This window comes from Pelodiscus sinensis, chromosome 2 (genome assembly GCF_052426305.1).
Source record: "Pelodiscus sinensis isolate ZL-2025 chromosome 2, ASM5242630v1, whole genome shotgun sequence".
Classification (NCBI taxonomy): Eukaryota; Metazoa; Chordata; order Testudines; family Trionychidae; genus Pelodiscus; species Pelodiscus sinensis.
Window position 1 is genome coordinate 58,858,645 of NC_143053.1, and position 18,944 is coordinate 58,877,588.

Below are 18,944 nucleotides of genomic sequence, written 5' to 3' on the forward strand. Positions count from 1 at the left end.
TAGACAACTGTTATAAAAAGAAAACTACAGTGAATTACCAATATTGAAGTGTATTTTATAAAATAAGGCTTGTGCAACACTCTTCAATAATGGAACAAATATTTGGAGGAAACCCTGTAAGGGAACTAGGTAGAATAAAATGCTTGGATTTTTTTTAAACCTATCAGTTTAATACTTTTTTGATCGAGCTACCCATAAATTGTAGATGAAAGGAGAGCCATAGCAGTCACATCTTGATTGTGGTGAAACATTTAATGATGTCTCACAAAAGTAATTCAGATATTTAAAAGGTTGAGAGACTGACTTATGAGGGGAAAAAAGGCGACTGTGGTCCTGAAAAGACATGTACATGTAACTTTACATACACCTTCTTTCCTGTACATCACAAGTTGTTAGATGGCTGAACAATCTAGATAACTACTGCATAATCAAGGACAGTAAGGGTATGTCTACACTACCCCACTAGTTCGAACTAGCGGGGTAATGTAGGCATACCACACTTGCAAATGAAGCCCGGGATTTGAATTTCCTGGGCTTCATTTGCATAAGCGGGGCGCCGCCATTTCTAAAACCCCGCTCGTTTGAACCCTCGTGGAATGAGGAGTAACGGTAGTTCGAACTAGGAAGCCTAGTTCGAACTACCTAGTTCGTGCCCCGTGTAGCCGCACTGCACGGGGTTCGAACAAGTGGGGTTTTAAAAAGGGCGGCGCCCCGCTTATGCAAATGAAGCCCAGGAAATTCAAATCCCGGGCTTCATTTGCAAGTGCAGTATGCCTACATTACCCTCCTAGTTCGAACTAGGAGGGTAGTGTAGACATACCCTAAGGAGTTGCAGTTCACCCTCCAATCTTTTAATTCTGTACTCCTCCTCCCCATATTTGACTATCAGCATCACTGCCCCAGAGTCATATTATGAAAATTGTTCTTAGCCAAATCTCAGCCTTGTGGAAGCCCTTTTGGCTATTCCACTCAGCAGCCTAGTAAGCCTACTTCAGCATCTGTCTCCCAGGTTGCAAACATGGATGTAAATTAGGGCTTCTCAAATCCACCAGTATCTCTCCCTCTCTATTCCAGATTTGCTGTCACTATCCACTAAGGGTACATCCAGACTACAGGGTTTTGTCGACAGAAGTTTTGTCGACAGATACTGTCGACAAAGCTTCTGTCAACAAAGAGCGTCTAGACTACATTCAGTATTGTCGACAAAGCAAGCTGCTTTGTCGACAAAACCCCGTAGTCTAGACACAACCCTAGATGCAATAACACCTTCTGTCGACAGAAGGCGTTATGCCTCGTAAAATGAGGTTTACCAGCATCGACAAAACTGCTGAGTTCTGTCGACGTTATGTCGACAGAACTCAGCAGTAGTGTAGACGCAGGTATAGTTTTGTCGACAAAAGTCCACTTTTGTCGACAAAACTCTAGTCTAGACACACCCTAAGGCAGGGCTATTGAATACGCGGCCCATGGGCTGCATGCGGCCCACGGCCCAAATTTTTGTGGCCCATGGGGTGGTTTGGGTTTAAATGGGGCTAAACATGTGGTCCGCAGGTGGGATCCTTTGAACATGGCCTCCACTGGTAACACATTCCACAACAGCGAAACATCTGCCAGGCGGGGTGAGAACTGAAAGACGCAAGTGGACGGGCTGGCTGGAACAGACGGGTAAAAGGTGTCGGCATTTCTCGCCCCCTGCAAAGAGATACCAGGAGTGCTGGGGCATTGTGTGAAAGAAGCTATTTGCATATATTTACATATATATTTGCATGTATATGCAACCACATTTAAGTTGCAGCCCTCGGCATGTGCTGTGAGAATCATTGTGGCCCCAGGGCTTCCAAAGTTAAGTAGCCCTGCACTAAGGCCATGTCTACACTGTAGATAAGATCAAAGCAGCCACAGTTGATTTTCCATAGTTTGAATTAGCAGGTCTAGTGAAGACACGCTAATTCAGACTGAGAGGGTTGCTCCCATCGATGCCAGTAGTCCTGCTCCTACGAAGAGTAAGGAAAGTTGAAAGGAGAGTGTGCTCCCTTCGACTTCCCGGAGTGTGGATGGCACCAAAATCTGACGTAATGTACTTCAACTTAAGCTATTCAATTAACATCGCTGAAGTTGCGTATCTTAATTTGAACTCATCCCCTGTGTAGACCAGGAGTAACTGTTAGTTATGCTCTTGTTCATCCAAGATTAGCAGCAGGGTGGCAGCACTGTACATTGGTGCATGAATAACTGCTACAAAAGGATGTTGCAGACTCATATGTCAGCAGGAACTACAGATGTTTGTTTTCTTCTGGAGGCAAGCAGATCCTATAGGAAGTTTGTGTTGCTTATTTACATCTATTGGAACTGCTGTCAGCCTGGTGCACAGCAGACTGTTTTCATCATCATCATCATTATTATAATAGTTTAAGAGTAATAGCATTTTTTTGAAGAAACTATTTGAGCCAACAAATAGGGTCCTTCTATCTGAACAATTTCCTTGTATATCAACCCCGTACAATTTGTATTGAGGATTATCTATTCCCTTTCCCACCAGTTATATATTTAGGAGTCAAACTGACCACAGTCTAATATACGGGTCCCATCTAGAAACACAAGTAATCCAAAGGAAGCCAGATTGCTGATCCTACTCTTAGTTGGTTGTTCTTATTAGCCCATCCTGGATACAGATGATCCCTTCTGTGAAATTAGACGTTAATTGTGAGAGGTCAGAAGGGGCTCTGGAATTAAGCAGAAGCAGTTGAAGTTTATGAAATGATTTATGGTCCAGAAAATGTTCTATGAGGCTTGCCTTGGTTCCCTGTATAGCAGAAAGAAATTAAGAGCACTTTTTTCTGCTTATCACTAATGGCATAGTGTCAGGAAATAGGACCACCATCAGATCCACTTCTGGGAAACCTGACAAGTGCAGCTGGCCTGCAGGGGTACGTCTAGACGGCACTCTAAAATCGAAATAAGATATGCAATTTGTGCTAAGCAGATTGCATATCTTATTTTAATTTTATTTCTAAATAGGCTATTTCAAAATTTGACGCATCTACACAGCGCCAAATGTCGAAATAAAGCACTATTTCAAGACATCCCTTATTCCTTGTGGAACGGGGTTTACAGGGATGCCAAAATAGTGTGTCTGTTATTTAGAAAATTATTTCAAAATAGTGGACGTGTTCCTTGGATTCCTCCGGTATCCCAAAATAGCCTTGCAGTCTAGATGTATCCTAGCAGGCTACCTGATTTGTTACACCACCAGTTGGTGGATGACTCAGTAGACAAACTCTAAAGATGAATTCAACAGCAATTCAACAGCTGCTCAAAGCATTTCCCTATGCTCAAATTTGCCCATTCCCAACCTTGGCTCCAATTCCAGACTCCAGCCTATGACAGTATAGACATGGCATCTCTTACTGCACTGACTGTGTAAATCTAATTACATTGGCCATGACTCTATGCCACTCAGTGAGGTAGTGTTATTAAATCAGCATAGTGACAAACTTGTGTCAATAGAAGTAACATTTAAGTGACATTTCTACAACTAGCTTGACCTATGGCAGCTTATGTGGACCTACCTGTGTAATGCAGACCAGGCCTAATTCTTTTGTTTCTGGCCTCTGACTGAAGTGGTCTTGGAAGTTGGCAGGATCTAAAAGTTTGTGAATGGAGTTTGGGGAGATGGGGGTTTGGAGAGGAAATAGAAGAAAGAACTCATAGTGCTTGTTTTATTTTAATTATCTTGCAACTGGTAGAGTTCAAATTTTGCCTGGGGAAGAAAGTGGTCTGACCAGGATAGGAGGCAGTCAGCAGGTGAGATTAAATATAGCACATGAAATTTCTGAGTTTCTTTCAGAACATTAGGACAACATTGAAAAAAATTACAAAATAAAAGTAGTTTGATCTGAACTATACAGCAGCCATTTACATCATATTGGCAGTGTCTGAATGTGCACTCCACATACACACATACAAATCTTGCATCTGCTACTACAACATGCATTTTAAGTTGTGACATCTGGTGGTGAACTGTATGTACGGAGTTCTCCAAATAAAGTATTTTTATCCATTGTACAGTGCAAGTGAATCTACTGTAGAAAATTGCTTGCTGTTAAAGCAAGGAAGTAATGGAGTCTAATGTGTTCTTTCTGGTGAACAAAAGTATTAAAACTACTAAGCATAATTACTCTCATCGGATACATTTAAAATCTATCTTGAGGATTCATTTTAGGAATGTTAAAACCATAGCAGTAAATATTTTTTAAATGAGAATGCATTATAATTTAAGTACAAGTACTGCTGATATGTATATTGCTACTGTTTGCACAATTCTCTTTCTTTTTCTCTCTCATTCATACTAAAGTCCAAAAAGAAAATAGTTCTGAAATATTAACTAGCTATGTAAGTTTTAGGATACAATTGCCATTATTTTTCTCATATCCTGTATTGGTATATTGATGTCTTTTCTCTCTACTTAATAAACATTTAACCAGATATAGGAACAGTTAGATAGCATAATATACAAATATCCCCCCTTTTGAAATTTCCCCACATATATCCTGTATGAAAGAAATCAAATTTAGCCTAATGTCTTTTTTATAATAAAGTAATCTTATGAAAGGTAGGGGGTACATGTAAGAATCAAACCAGGATTTAACTACAAGGCTGTCTCATAAGCAGGATCCTAAGTGCTCTGAGGTACAATAGGCATGAATTTTTCATTAAAAGTCCTATAATTTCTGCATCAGTACAATATTATTTAGCAGTGGGAAATAAATAATTAAATCAATTAAAAAATCTCCCCACACAATACTCTTGCACAACAGTTTCATTGCTTTCAAATGCTTGCTGTACGGAAAGCACCACGAATAGTATATTTTCACTTTTCATGCATATTTTTTCGTAGTCAGTTGGCCCTGCATCATAGGAAATACCATCTGGCCTACAAGGTTATGGAACCTTACTCACTTACACTTCACTTTCTTCCACTGCCCTCCTCCCCTTCCCCATCACCTTCTCAATTGCGCTGAAACCCAAGCCATCTTTTGGCATCCACATAACAAGTGAAAGAAAGTGCAGGGATAATCATGGAAAGCCAATATAGTCCATGGTCTAGAAAATGTGAAAAGCAAAATGAACAAAAGAGAAAGGGGGAAAATAATTAGATATGGGGATTGATCCTTTGATATGGGGATGGATCTATGCCTGCCATAGAAAAAAACACTGGAGGTAAGAGAGGAGTTAGAAAACTTAAAGAGAGTTACCTGCAGACGTTTCTTTTCAACTATTCCCTGTGGTAATACATATTTAGGGCATGGGGTGGGGTGTATTCCCCCACTCTTACAGATCCTAAGTATCCACAGGGAAATCCCAGATATGCAATAGGCCTTGCCTCCCCATTCTATTTCTCTTGCCCTCACAACCATGCAACAGAATGACTCTGTTAGGCCTGCCAGCATCTGAACTGGCTGCTGTCCAGTTGTTGAGAAAGAGTCTACGGAATAGTCAATCATGTGAGATCTGAGCATAGCCACATGAGGGCTACATCTAGACTGGCATGATTTTCCGGAAATGCTTTTAACTGAAAAGTTTTCCGTTAAAAGCATTTTCGGAAAAGAGCGTCTAGATTGGCACAGACGCTTTTCCGCAAAAGCACTTTTTGCGGAAAAGCGGCCGTGGCCAATCTAGACGCGCTTTTGCACAAAAAAGCCCCGATCGCCATTTTCGTGATCGGGGCTTTTTTGTGGAAAACAAATCTCAACTGTCTATACTGGCCCTTTTGCGCAAAAGGGACTTTTGCCCGAACAGGAGCAGAATAGTATTTCTGCAAAAAACACTGATTTCTTACAGTAGGAAGTCAGTGCTTTTGCGGAAATTCAAGCGGCCAGTGTACACAGCTGTCAAGTTTTTCCGGAAAAGCAGCTGATTTTCCGGAAAAACTGGCCAGTCTAGACACAGCCAAGGTGTTAGCTGGGTATAATGCCCTGAAGAGCATCTGATTCCTCAATTCTATCTAGGGCTGTCAATTAAATTGCAGTTAACTTATATGATTAACTCAACAAAAATTAATCCTGATTAATTGCAGTTTTTAATTGCACTGTTAAATAGAATAGCAATTGAAATTTATTTAATATTTTGGATATTTTTCTACATTTTAATATGTATTATATTCTGTGTTGCAATTGAAATCAAAATATGGATTATTTTTATTACAAATATTTGCACTATAAACCAATACAAATATTATTATTCAATTCACCTTATACAAGTACTGTAGTGCAAGCTCTTTGTTTTGAAAGTGCAGCATACAAATATAGATTTTTTTGTTACGTAACGGCACTTAAAAACAAAACAAGCTAAAACTTCAGAGTTTACAAGTCCACTCACTCCTACTTCTTGTTCAGCCACTCACCAAGGTAATATCATGAGAAAGTGAGAACAGGCATTTGCATGGCACTTTTGTAGATGGCATTGTAAGGTATTTACATGCCTGATAAGCTAAACATTTGTATGACCATACATGCTTTGGCTACAATTCTAGAGGATGTGCTTCCATGTTGATGATGCTTATTAAAGAAATAATGCATTAATTACATTTGTGACTGAACCCCTTGGGAGAGAACCGTATGTCCCCTGCTCTATTTTAGCCACATTCTGCCATATATTTCATGTCAGATTACTCTCGGATAATGACCCAGTGCATGTTGTTCATTTTAAAAACACCTTCACTACAAATTTTGCAAAACACAAAGAAGGTACCAATGTGAGATTTCTAAAGATAGTTACAGTAGTCCACGCAAGATTTAAGAATCAGAAGTACCTTCCAAAATCTAGAGGGACAAGGTGTAGAGCATGCTGTCAGAAGTTTTAAAAGAGAAACACTCTGATGTGGAAACTACAGAACCTGAACCACCAAAAAACAAAATTAATTCACCGGCAGCATCTGATTCAAAATAATGAACATGCATCGGTCTACACTGATTTGGATTGTTATTGAGCAGAACCAGTCATCGGCATGGATACACATCCCCTGGAATCCTGGTTAAAATATGAAGAGACATATGAATCTTTAGCACATCTAGCATATCTGCCATTTGATGCCAGATAAAATAGTGCCATGCAAACACCTACTCTCACTTTCAGCTGATAGTGTAAACAAAAGTGGGCAACAATTTCCTGCAAATGTAAATACACTTGTTTGCTTGAATGATTAACTGAACAAGAAATAGGACTGAATGGACTCATAGGCTCTGAAGTCTTACAGTTTTGTTTTTGAATGCAGTTACTGTTTTGTACATATATTTGTAAATTAAATTTTCATGATACAGAGATTACACTACAGCTCTTCTATTAGGTCAATTGAAAATTATAGTATTTATAGTGTAAATAACTACAATAAAAATAAATATGAAGAGAGCACAGTATATTTTGTATTCTATATTCTAATTGAAATGAATATATTGGAAAATACAGAAAACATCCACAATGTTTAAATGAATGGTATTTATTATTGTTTAACAGTGTGATTAATCACACTTATGTTTTTAAAAATCACTTGACAGCCCTAGTTCTAGCCCCTAGTCCCAAGCCTCTGTGAAGCCTTATCCTTCTTGTACACAAAGAGGCTCCCAGGAATTTGGGGAAAGGAGAGGATGTAAATGGTAGTATAATAGAATGCAATGGAAGTAGCATTTAGTCACCTGACCACTTCTTCCCCTCTTTGGATCTGTCAGAATTTTATTCCCCTAGCTCATGAGTTGGAGAGGCACTATTGTTCCCATGAAATTGAGTCTCTTTCTCCACTATCTCCTGAAGACAGCCATTTTCCTTAGAAGAAAGGGCTCCACCTACTCTCTCTTTCTAAGTCCTGGCCCAGCTACACTTGTCTTTCTTCTCCCCATCGTCAGAGCAGAGGGAGCAAAGAGGCTATGATCACTTATCCTCTGCTGAGGGCTTCCTTTCCTTACCCCTACCAGTTTTGTCAACATGGTGGTATTCATATGCCATTACACTAGACATTTAATAAATCATTAAATAATTCAATACAGGCTGCTAAATATTTATTGGATGGAAAATATTTGTTGTCACTCCTATGCTGGACTGAATTCAAACTGATGATCTATAGGTGAAATAATTCAGACTCCCATCTTCAACTACTTTAGGTCTATCTCCTTTGTATTTATAGACTCATAGACTTTAACGTCAGAAGGGACCATTTTGATCATCTAGTCTGACCCCCTGCACAATGCAGAAGAAGAAGCCAGAACAAAATGAAGTTATTCAGGTGAATAAATCTGTAAAACTCTGCCCTTTTGGCTCTGGTAATTTGTGTCAATTAATGCCATATCAAAGTTTCGTAATATTAACTAACTAGAAGATTTATCCAGCATTGCTTGGATCCTTAACTCAATTATTTTGGGGGGTGGGGTTGGAAAATAAAATGAAAATGTCCATGCTTCATTTAAATCATTGCTCGGGGTTGGAGCTAGAACTGAGAGGTTCAGTATGCAGGCTATCCCGTGGAGAGAGGGCTACCCCAGACCTCATTCATCACAGCAGCTTGGGGCCCGGCCAGGTGAGAAGTGCCTCTCCATGGCCACGGTAGCTCCAACAGGCACAGTTGTGAGAAAGGTGCATGTCACCTGGCTGGGGAAGGTCCAGGTTCATTTGCCCCTTGTGCCCTCCAGCCAGAATGAGGAATACAGCAAACTGTGAACTTTCCCCTCCCTGTCAAATGAAGGGGGACATCCAGAAATGTTCCCATACAAGTTGAAGGGGCGACTGGGGAGAGAGCATGAAGGGGGGCACCCAAGCTAGCCCCTTTCATCTGCTTGGTGATTGTCTTTTTTTTTTTTGCATATTTTTCTGAGGAGCAATCCCATTCCAGGCACATCCCATTTTCCTGGCACAACCAAACCCTTACCTTGCTTTAAGTTATGATAAGAGGAAGCTGTATACTAAATGTGATGATCCTAGCTCTTACCATATAGGAGGAGTTCTTGAATAAACAAACAGATGCATAGACAAACTCTCAAATTTATAATAGATATAAGGAAACATTCATTATATTTTGTCAATGATTTAAAGAAAAAAAGAGCACACTGTTGGTAAAGAAAAATCCAAACTCTGTTCAAACCACTGTTCAAAACTCTGGAGATCTCTTTTATACCAGCTTTGCTAACCATGTTTACTTTGTTCAGCAGCATCTCTCTATTCACTTTGGTGATTCTTGCATCAAAATGAAGTATCTCAATTTTTGTTTTACCTAAAATGCTATTCATGAAGTTTGTCAGAGACAAATGTAATTATTATTTTCCTGTTATATCCTTGACAATAAGTATTTAATGCTGAATTGCCCTACTTCATCAAAATATGTACAAGTAGTTCACAGATCTATAAAAAAATCATTTTGGGCTTTTCCTAAATATATGCAAAATATCAGATTTCATTTTGATAGCCATGTCAAGTACACAGTGAATTGGTATTTACAGTGGTGCAACTTAGTTTTAGTGTTATATAATTAAACAGAAAGCAGGATATCAAATATTTGACAATATGCCACTCTTTTACAATGGAAATATTTCTATAAGATTTAGTTATATTCTGAGAAAATTACTACAGTCTGTCAACTTTTTTCTGAATATATCAGATAATGACAAGGTAACATGATCCAATATCAAGGGGGCCAGGGATCCTTTTCCTTCAGTCAATATCTGAAATTGTCATTAATGACTTTGCGGTGACTTGTGTGATTTGTATCAAAATAGACATTAGAGAATTTTAATTCACAGTCAGAAGCCAAGAGTGCCATCATATTTATCTTTTGCCCTGACTACCTTATGCAGCAGAGGAAGAAAACTCTCATGCCAAGAAATCTACACTGAGGCTTTGCTCTGTGGATAGGGATAAACCTTATGTCTCTCACATGTTATATGTTAAGCTCTTATGTAAATTCTGGAAACAAACATTTCCCTTTTTTATCTTTCTCTAGAAAAAAACTAAAGGAATAAGATAATAATTTTATTAAACCCACCATATGAAAGAAAACCACATGAAAAAAAAACAGGCTATCCTAGACTAGGGATTAATTAAATTTACCATTATGCAGTGAAAGGCTACTAATACCAGACAACAGATACAAGAATCTTTAGATGCAGTAGTTATTTGATGTTATATTTTAAATGAAATATATTTTTAAAGTACAACCATTGCATTCTGTATTATTAAAGGTTCAATGTAATGAGGGTAGTTAGCTAAATAATTTGTGATTGAATTCACTGATTATAATTGCATCTTACAAGTACAGACGTATGTTTAGCTCCTAAAAAATATAAAAGATAATCACAATGAGGGAGAAAGCTAATGCCTCGGCCTCTGCCAGCTACCATGTAGCTTTTCTCTTTTTTGTGGATGAAAAGGGCACTCTACTATCTGTCAATAATACTGGACAAAACTGGCTTAGAAGGATGATTCAAATTACAAAGATTCATAAGCAGTAGGAAAATGAATAATGTTTTCTCTGCTGAATGTCCACATAATTTCATTGCTCTACAGTGGTGGATAGCATGCAAATAGTTGGTGGAGCTACAGACAACAATTTGCATACTTCTTCCACAGACTGATGATATTTTTAAAAGTGAAAATTGGGACACTATGCATAGTCAGCGACATGACAGGAAAGTGTTTTATTGGGGGAGAGAATAAGGGAGGTTGATTAGTAGGTCAGAAGAAAAAACAGCACATTCTGCCTTCTCTTATCTTTCCCTTCAAAAATGAAAATCTTAAGGTGCTAAAATGTACACTGCTTACTGTGAAGGGCAGAATGGGAAAAAACAATATTTATCCCTCTGAGACCTCATCACTGTTTTCTCCTTGTCCTAACTTCTCCTCCATACCCCAAGAAGTAGCTCTTCCTCCACCATGTCCACCTCAACAAATACCCGAATCATCACTCACTAGTTGGCTATTTTCCCCTTCACTTAGTTCTGTCAACCCATCTAGGCACTTTGCGACAGATTGTTAAAGGCATGTAAATAGTAAAGATGCAGAGAGGCACCTAGTGGCATTTCCAGAAGTACCTGGATACCTAACTTCCATCAGATGGAAATTAGTGAAATCAATGAGACCTAGGTACCCAGACTCTTGGAAATCCCAGTCAGTGCTTACCTGCCTCTTTAGGCACCAAAATTCCTGGCTCCAATGACTAAGTGCCCTTTGTGGCTTTGAAAATCTTCTTCTAGGCTACGTCTACACTGTTCTTCTAGTGCAAGAACAGCTGTTCTTGCGCAAAAATTTGCCGGGTGTCTACACTGCACATGCATTATTGCGCAAGTAAATTTACAGTCTAGTGTTGGAAAACAGGGCTTCTTCCGGAAGAGTTATTCCTATCCCCATGAGGAATAAGCCCTCTTCCACAAGAGGGCAGTGTAGAAAGCAACATGAATTTATTGTGCAAGAAACCTCTATGGCTAAAATGGCCATCAGAGCTTTCTTGCACAAGAGAGCGTCCACACTGCCATAGACGCTCTTGCGTATAAGCACACCTTTTGCGCAAAAGCACATGCAAGTGTAGACGTGCTCTTGTGGAAGACGTTTTGCACAAGAACTCTTCCGCAAAACAGTTCTTGTTCAAGAAGCCACCAGTGTAGACATAGCCATAGTGTTTGCAGAATGTGGGGGCACTGACCAGCTGAAAGCTGCCTCTCTGAATGCAGGTGAACAGAAACTTCTTACACACTGTAGGAAGCTGATTGATACTCTGATTTCCTGAGACAACATACCTCTTGATAGAAGTATCAGAGTATTATAGAAAGAGGCCCATCCTCTTCTCACAGATTGTGTTTATAACTGTCCACTCTGCTTGCCATCTATAGCAAAGGGATGCATTGCATTGATTTTAAGAAAGGGGAAAAGAACAAACATGGGGTGGACAAACCAGATATCTCTACTGCTATTAGTGAAATTCTTCAAATGTTAACTTAAGAACACCATTCAGCCTCAAATTTTATATTACAGAAGCTTTCAAAACCTGCCCCAGATAATGTCAACTCTGCATAGAAATCGGTGGGAGGTAGATAATGAGGTATCTCTGTGGCTTTTTCCAGGCAGTCCCTCCAAAGCCCAATGAGCAGCACTGGAGACAACACAAAGGTACTTGTTTGAAAAAGTAATAAATAGGTGATGGAACTTAATATTACGGCTTAATTGATAGCAAAAGAAAGGTGATGACAGGTAAGGGACGGCATGACTCTGAAGGGCCTTGAAAGTGAAGACAAGCATCTTATGTTTGATGCAATCAAAGGAATGCAAAAAAGAGTGACATGGTCAAAGCGATGGGGTAGGAAAATCATCTTTGCAACATCATTCTGAATAGATATGAGCAAAGCAAGAGTGTATTTTTCCATATTAGAGACAAGGATGTTGCAGTAATCAAGATGTGAACTGACAACAGCCTGGACAAGAATTTTGGCTGTCTTTTAAATATATTGTGCAGAAAGAATCTGCAAGCTTTAAACTTATCCTGGATGTGAAAATTTAGAGAGAGGTCCAAGTCATAGATCGCACCTTGGTTATGGGACTGGGTGACTGGCATGATGGTTGTATTGTCCAGAATAATGGAAAAAAGAGATAGCAGGAAAGGCTTAGGGAAGAAGATCGGAAGCTCTGGTTTAGCCATCTGGTGTAGTCAGTGAGAGCTGACTACATGATGTCCACGAGGAAATGCCAGACACAGATTTGAATCTGGCCAGAAGAACACAAGTCTAGAGCAGAGTTGGATCAGTGAGTCATCAGCACAAAAATGGTAGTTGAGTTTGTGTTTGTGGAAGAGATTACTCATACACAACCTGTGGAGGGGGAATTAAAGAGAACCAAAGGGAAACTCCTATGGAACGATAACACAGAAACCTCATTGTGCCAATTGGCAAAGAATGCAGGGATGCACAGAATTTTACAAGGATCCCCTGGGTCAAGTAGATGCAAGATAATTCACCAAAGGGTGTCATGTAAGTTCTCTATTCAGATCCATTAGCTCACTGTCATCGTACTCATTGTGAAATGCATGTACAGGTAACTCTTAACAAGTTATGCATCTATATTGGAAATTATGATCTTGAAGCCTGTATGTTAAAGGCAGGTCCCCAGAGGGTGACGTGTCTCCTGTTGAGGCAGGGGATAGTAGATGCTTAGTTGTCTCTCTGGCCACTGTGCATCTCACAATGTTAGCCTATTTGCATACTGAGCCATTCGCTAATCGAGACTGAAATTAAAAAGAGACTGCAAAATCTACAGGAAAGAACACATAGCAGGAGTGTGGCTGGTTTATTAATAAAGATCAAAGCATTGTTTTCGTAGTTCAGGGTTGCAAAAAGACACAATATCCTCTAGCCAGGGGACAAGCTGGAAAGCTGGAAGCATATTTTATATAATGGGGGGGGGAGGAAAGGATGACAGAAAAAATGCTAGAAGGGCTTTGGGAATAGCTCTGTTCTATAGGATGTGAAAATATTTAGTTAAATAAGTGTAAGCTTTAGAATGGGTGTTCTGATTTTATTTTATATATAACCATTTGTTCCCAATATTTCTGCTTGTTATTATTTGAATCTCTCTGTTTTGTTGTATAAGCTTGTCTTTATTTTCAATATAAGCACATCTCAGTGTGGGATGTTATGAGGAATTGTTATCTGGAGGAAGCCAGTAAGCTAGAGTGTATTGGTTCTTTTGGAGCAGTGAATCTGTAAGTACTGGGAGTGTTCAGTGGAACAAGGGCTGGAGACTTTAGGGAGATGCTTAGGGGACTCTGGAATTGGAGCATGCCTATCACTAACTTACAAAAGGCCAGCAAAGCCTATATAAACTGAGAGTGGAGTTCTTGCATTCTGTGGCCAGTGAAGTCAAGGAGCTGACCCATTTGCAGACACAATAGGAAATCTTCACACTAAACTCAGGAGGCCTTTACCAAGCAAGATGTTCCACAGCCCAGTACTCCCCACCCCAATAAGTCATCACAGGAACCCCACAGAAAGTTGAAAGTGGGATGAAGAGCATCTTCTGAAGGGCATGCTGAAGGAGCAATTAGAGATGTAGGAGTGTAAGGAGAGGACAGAGTCGCAGAAGGCAAGCGAGAACAGATTTCAAAAAGAAAATCATGGTGTACTGTGTCAAAGGCAGATATCAGCGGAAGTGGGATGAGGATGGATCTGAATTTTGGTCATAGAGAAGTCATTAAAGACTATGGAAAGAACAATTTTTGTGGTGCAGAAGGGATGAAAGCTGGATTGCAGTGAATCTAGGATGGAAGTGGAGGTGAAAAAATCCAGACAGTGGTTGTAGATAGTATATTCAATGAGCTTTGAGAAGAAGGGGAGGTATGCAGAAGCTGGAAGGACAAGTGAGATCAAACATAGAACTGAGCAAAAAAAAATTATTTTTGGTGCATGGCCTGAATAAAAAAAAAATAAAAAATTAATTGCCCCCCTACCTTTTTTTAATGTAAAATTGAAATGTTTTGGTTTCTCTCACCAAAACGGAATACATGAATAAACAAACCAATGAACGTTAAACAAAATGTTTATTCGGATCCCAATGTTTTGGGTTTTCACTTCACATTGTTACATTTTGTGTGTGTGTTTCACACCTTTAAATTTTTTTAAATAAATCTGTCAAGGTAAAATGTAGTTTTGAAACAAAAAGTTGAAGTATTTAATTTAAAAATATAAAAATGAACTATTTAGACTTTTTCAAGTATATTGTTTTTATTTTTAATTAGTCTAAAACTATTTGTTGAATTAGAAAATAATTTCATTTGATCAAATAATGTATTTTTGGTCGATAAATTATTTGCTAAAAAATGCTCAGCTCTACTCAAGAGTATTTTTTTTTAGATGGGAAATATTAATACATGCTTATCTTGTGATGGAAAAAAGTCAAAATGAGAGTTTAAAGAAAAGACATAAAGAGATGGGACATCAGGACATTAAGGGACCACAGGAGATGGGATGAGGTCACTTGTGTATCAGCTACTGTATCACTAAGGCACATGAGTATTGGCTTTACTGGAGCCCTAGACATAACTAACAGCATAAACCAAAGACTGTGAACCAGAGGAGTCCTGGCTAGCAAAGGAAGCACTTTCCTGACTGGAGAGGACAGTACAAGGACGACCAGAGTTCTCAACTAACTACATAAACAAATTCCCAAGAGACTATACGGGAACACACTGACCCCTTGTAAGATAAGCATGGGATGACAGGATAATGGATGAGGATGTTTTTGTTCAAACTCACAGATACAAAGTATAAGGGTGGTAAGTAACAGCTTTGGAGTATAATAGGTAACTTGCTTGTATCAAGGCATAAAAGAAGGCTTAAGAGGGCAGATTGTATCCGCCAAGGGGACAAAACCCTACCTAGATCCTAACTGAGACCTTTCCTTGGCACAGGCATATATGTGTTAGTGCACCTGTGACCTGTTGGAAAGAGCACTAGTAGCGTGCTTTGCTTACAATAAACCTGGCCAAGTGCTTTTGCTACTGAACTGAACCTGTGGTCTTTCTAATGAATAACATTGAGTTCTGCTGAATTAACATGCAGCACTATCTGCTAGTTCAGCTGACATCAGAACTCCAGGAACAGCAGCACTGAGCAGCAGTAACAATGCTGCAGCAGCATTCTGCAGCAGTAACAAGAGCTGTATATTCTTCCTCTAACTTAGAAGATAACTGCTGAGTCATCAAGCATAGCGTAATAAAGATGTTTAAAATTTCTGCTGACTTCCTTGCTTTCCCCTGGCTGTACAACATCTTCTCATTAAGAAACTTTTAGGTCAGAATAAATTTGCAATGCTAGCAACTGTCACCACTTTCCCAATTTGCTCAGGGAACTTTTTTCCTGCCAGTGTCAGGGAAACAGAAATTGTTAACTTTAAAATCAATGCAATCTGGTGTGGAAAAATAAAGATATACCAATTAAGAATGAGTATGGTACAGATGCTGAATTTTTTTTAAATATTTTTTTATGTATTTACTTACTTTCAAAGTAATAGCTTCATGCAGATAAAGGTTTTACTACATTTTCATGCATCTTTTTGGGAATTCTGGAGCAACTCGAATACCTCACTGCACTAAAATTATAAGTTCCTTATAGTACTGATTTGATTAAAACTGTTAGGGTTGAGTTAAATAAGAAAAATAGAAAGAGGTTCTATTCTTCCCACATACACTGTCTTGGATTATAGATTTGTCATGAAAATGAAACTCCTATGATTTATATTTCAGTCTTGACATATGGCACTTACAAATGCCTTAAAACAAGAACCACAAAAGATTACTAAAGGTGACTGCCTAACTCAGGGTCAAGAGAGCAGTTCTGAATGTAGGCCAGCATGTCTGCCTTATCACTGGTGATATTATGTTGAAGCTCATCTGAGTTCCATCACTGAGTTTGTGATATAAAATTAAAGCAGAGGCTTGATCTCTCTATTATGTACAATGAATAAAGCATGTCCTCCATTTTCTTTTGTTCATTTTTTTTTTTGCAGTACAAATATTTTTAAAAAATAATATAAAATGAGCAGTGTACACTTTGTAATGTGTATTGCAACTGAAATCAATGTTTTAAAATGTAGAAAAAAATCCGATATATTTATAAGTTTTAATTGGTATTCTATATTAGTTCAACAGTGAGATTAAAACTGTGATTGAGACTTTTTTAGTTCTTACAACTAATTGTGATTATTTTTAATCGTTTGACAACTCTAGTAGATTCTAATGCATGCAGAATTAAAAATTATACTGCCAGTACCTCCAGTGGTCATCCATATAATTCCATGAGATATTTAATTTCAATTTTATGGTTTTCTTTGAGAACTATTAACCAAATTCCACTGAGTTTTGCTGCTACAATTACTTTCTTGCCGTCTTTTAGCCAAATACTTATTCGGACTAGTAACTAGCAGAACAAGAATATCAGCATCTGTTTTCCTGCATTTCTTATACTCTAATTTCATATTATATTATATACAGAGTTAATTCCTGAAGCTCCCTTGACCCTCACTTATGTGATGTGGTATCATCACCATTAAAAAGTCAGCATACCACATACCACATTAATGTTGAAGATGGCAGAGTTTTTCTTCCCTACATTTGGAAAACAAAAGACCCACTCAATACCTCTCTAATGGGGTAAATCGTGACTTTTTAATAGAGCGTTTTTGAAAAAGTAGTGTCCTAGAGGTTGGCCACTGATCAGGTTTGTGAGTGAAATTGCCCTTAAGAGTATTGTATCCCATTAAAGCTTCAGCAGGAACTAAGATAGGAAGAACATAATAATACACAACAGCAGAGTATTTTATTCTGTGCTCTTGCCAGCTCATACAAGCTAAGTAGGATCAGGCAGCATCAGCACTTCTAGGCACATTAAGTTAATGAGATTTTTGCCATTGACTTCGGTAGGCTTTAGGTAAGGCCTTTAGATAGTAACCCTCCTCAATAAGCTGTCTTTTGCCTCTAGTGTAAGAGCCAAATAATTTGGAAGTCAGACTGATGTACAGAAACAACCGAACTTATTCGGTGAAAGGCTGGCCTCAACTAGCCCATGTGTTGCCACGGTCAGGGAAAGCCACACAACCCATATTTTATTCAAGTACTTCTACAATAAATGAACCAGTAGAAGAAACTGAGAACAGGCCGTAAATGATAGTAAGTGAAACAAGGGCAGAGTGAAGGAAAGGTACCTGCAGTTAATTATTATAATGTTGGGTTAGAATTTCAGAGACACAGGTACAATAAAAAGAAAGAAGATTCACAATTTTTATTGAATGTCTTATATAAACTCCTAAAGGAATATCTGAAAGTCCATCAATGAAGTAAAACCGAAAAGCACTATATATATCTGGACATACTTTTGTAAGAAAAGCACAGAGAACTGCTCTTGAAGAAAGTAGGTAGAAGGAACGTTACATTTAATACTGGAATCTTTACACTTTTAAAAAAAAATCTGGTTTCCTGCCCAAGCATTCTCACTTTAAGGAAAGCTTGGACAAAATGACTGTATTCTCCCCTCTTTCCCCTTTCTCCTACTTCATCTCATCATTATTTCCCCCACTTGTTTTTTGTTTGTTTGTTTGGTTGGTTGGTTTTTTTTTAAAGCCACCCACCTTCTTGGAGCGAATAGGAACCAGATACCATTACAAATTTAATTCCCCTCACGAACCCAGAAAAAAAAAAGCCAAAAATTTTAATGCATTCTAGATTTTCCAGTGAGCATTTTTACAATTCATGTGTAAATATAGCCTACTCAGAGAAACGTCTTCCACAAATGCAGTGAAAATGGCTAAGCAGTATCTATACTCCTGAACTTATTACATTACTTAACAACCCGTGGAGTTTTCCATGCAGAAGAAATTCTGCCTTTATTTGTATGTAATCTCCTCATAAAATCAGTATTAGAATGCACCATCATGTGATCTTTTTATGTACATTCTACACTACATATGCATATGACTTAGTTGCAGTTGATACAAATACAAATTCACTTTTTTATTGACAAAATGGTATTGAGCTTCCAGGACAACAGAATTGGCTATTAAAACCTCTTCTGGAGAAATTAAGTAAAATGAGATTTAACAATTAAATTAAATAAAATTAAGTATACAATGAGATTTAACAATTCTGATATCAATATGTCAGTTCAGTAAACAACATACAGCTATAACTTATCATATATCATATTTTTATAGATTTACTAAAAATAAACTAGAAATCATCCTGAATCTAAGCCCATAATGAAAAAACTCTCACTAAGTGTTAAATGTTTACATCCACATTTGAAAGTTGAGGGACAAGCTGTAAATTAACCCCCTCTGCATCTTTCCCCAACAAATGCAAATTTAATCTCTTTATAAAAATGAATAATTCCACAGAATTACAACAGAAATGTTTAGGTTATTTACAAAAT

The 18,944-nt window shown here is 38.2% G+C and overlaps 1 protein-coding gene across 2 annotated transcripts in view; it reads right to left on the reverse strand.

Moving 5' to 3' along the window:
- Nucleotides 1-18,944, reverse strand: part of PREX2 (phosphatidylinositol-3,4,5-trisphosphate dependent Rac exchange factor 2) — a 266,625-nt gene that overhangs the window by 38,411 nt on the left and 209,270 nt on the right. The gene's annotated exons all lie outside the window — the stretch shown is intronic.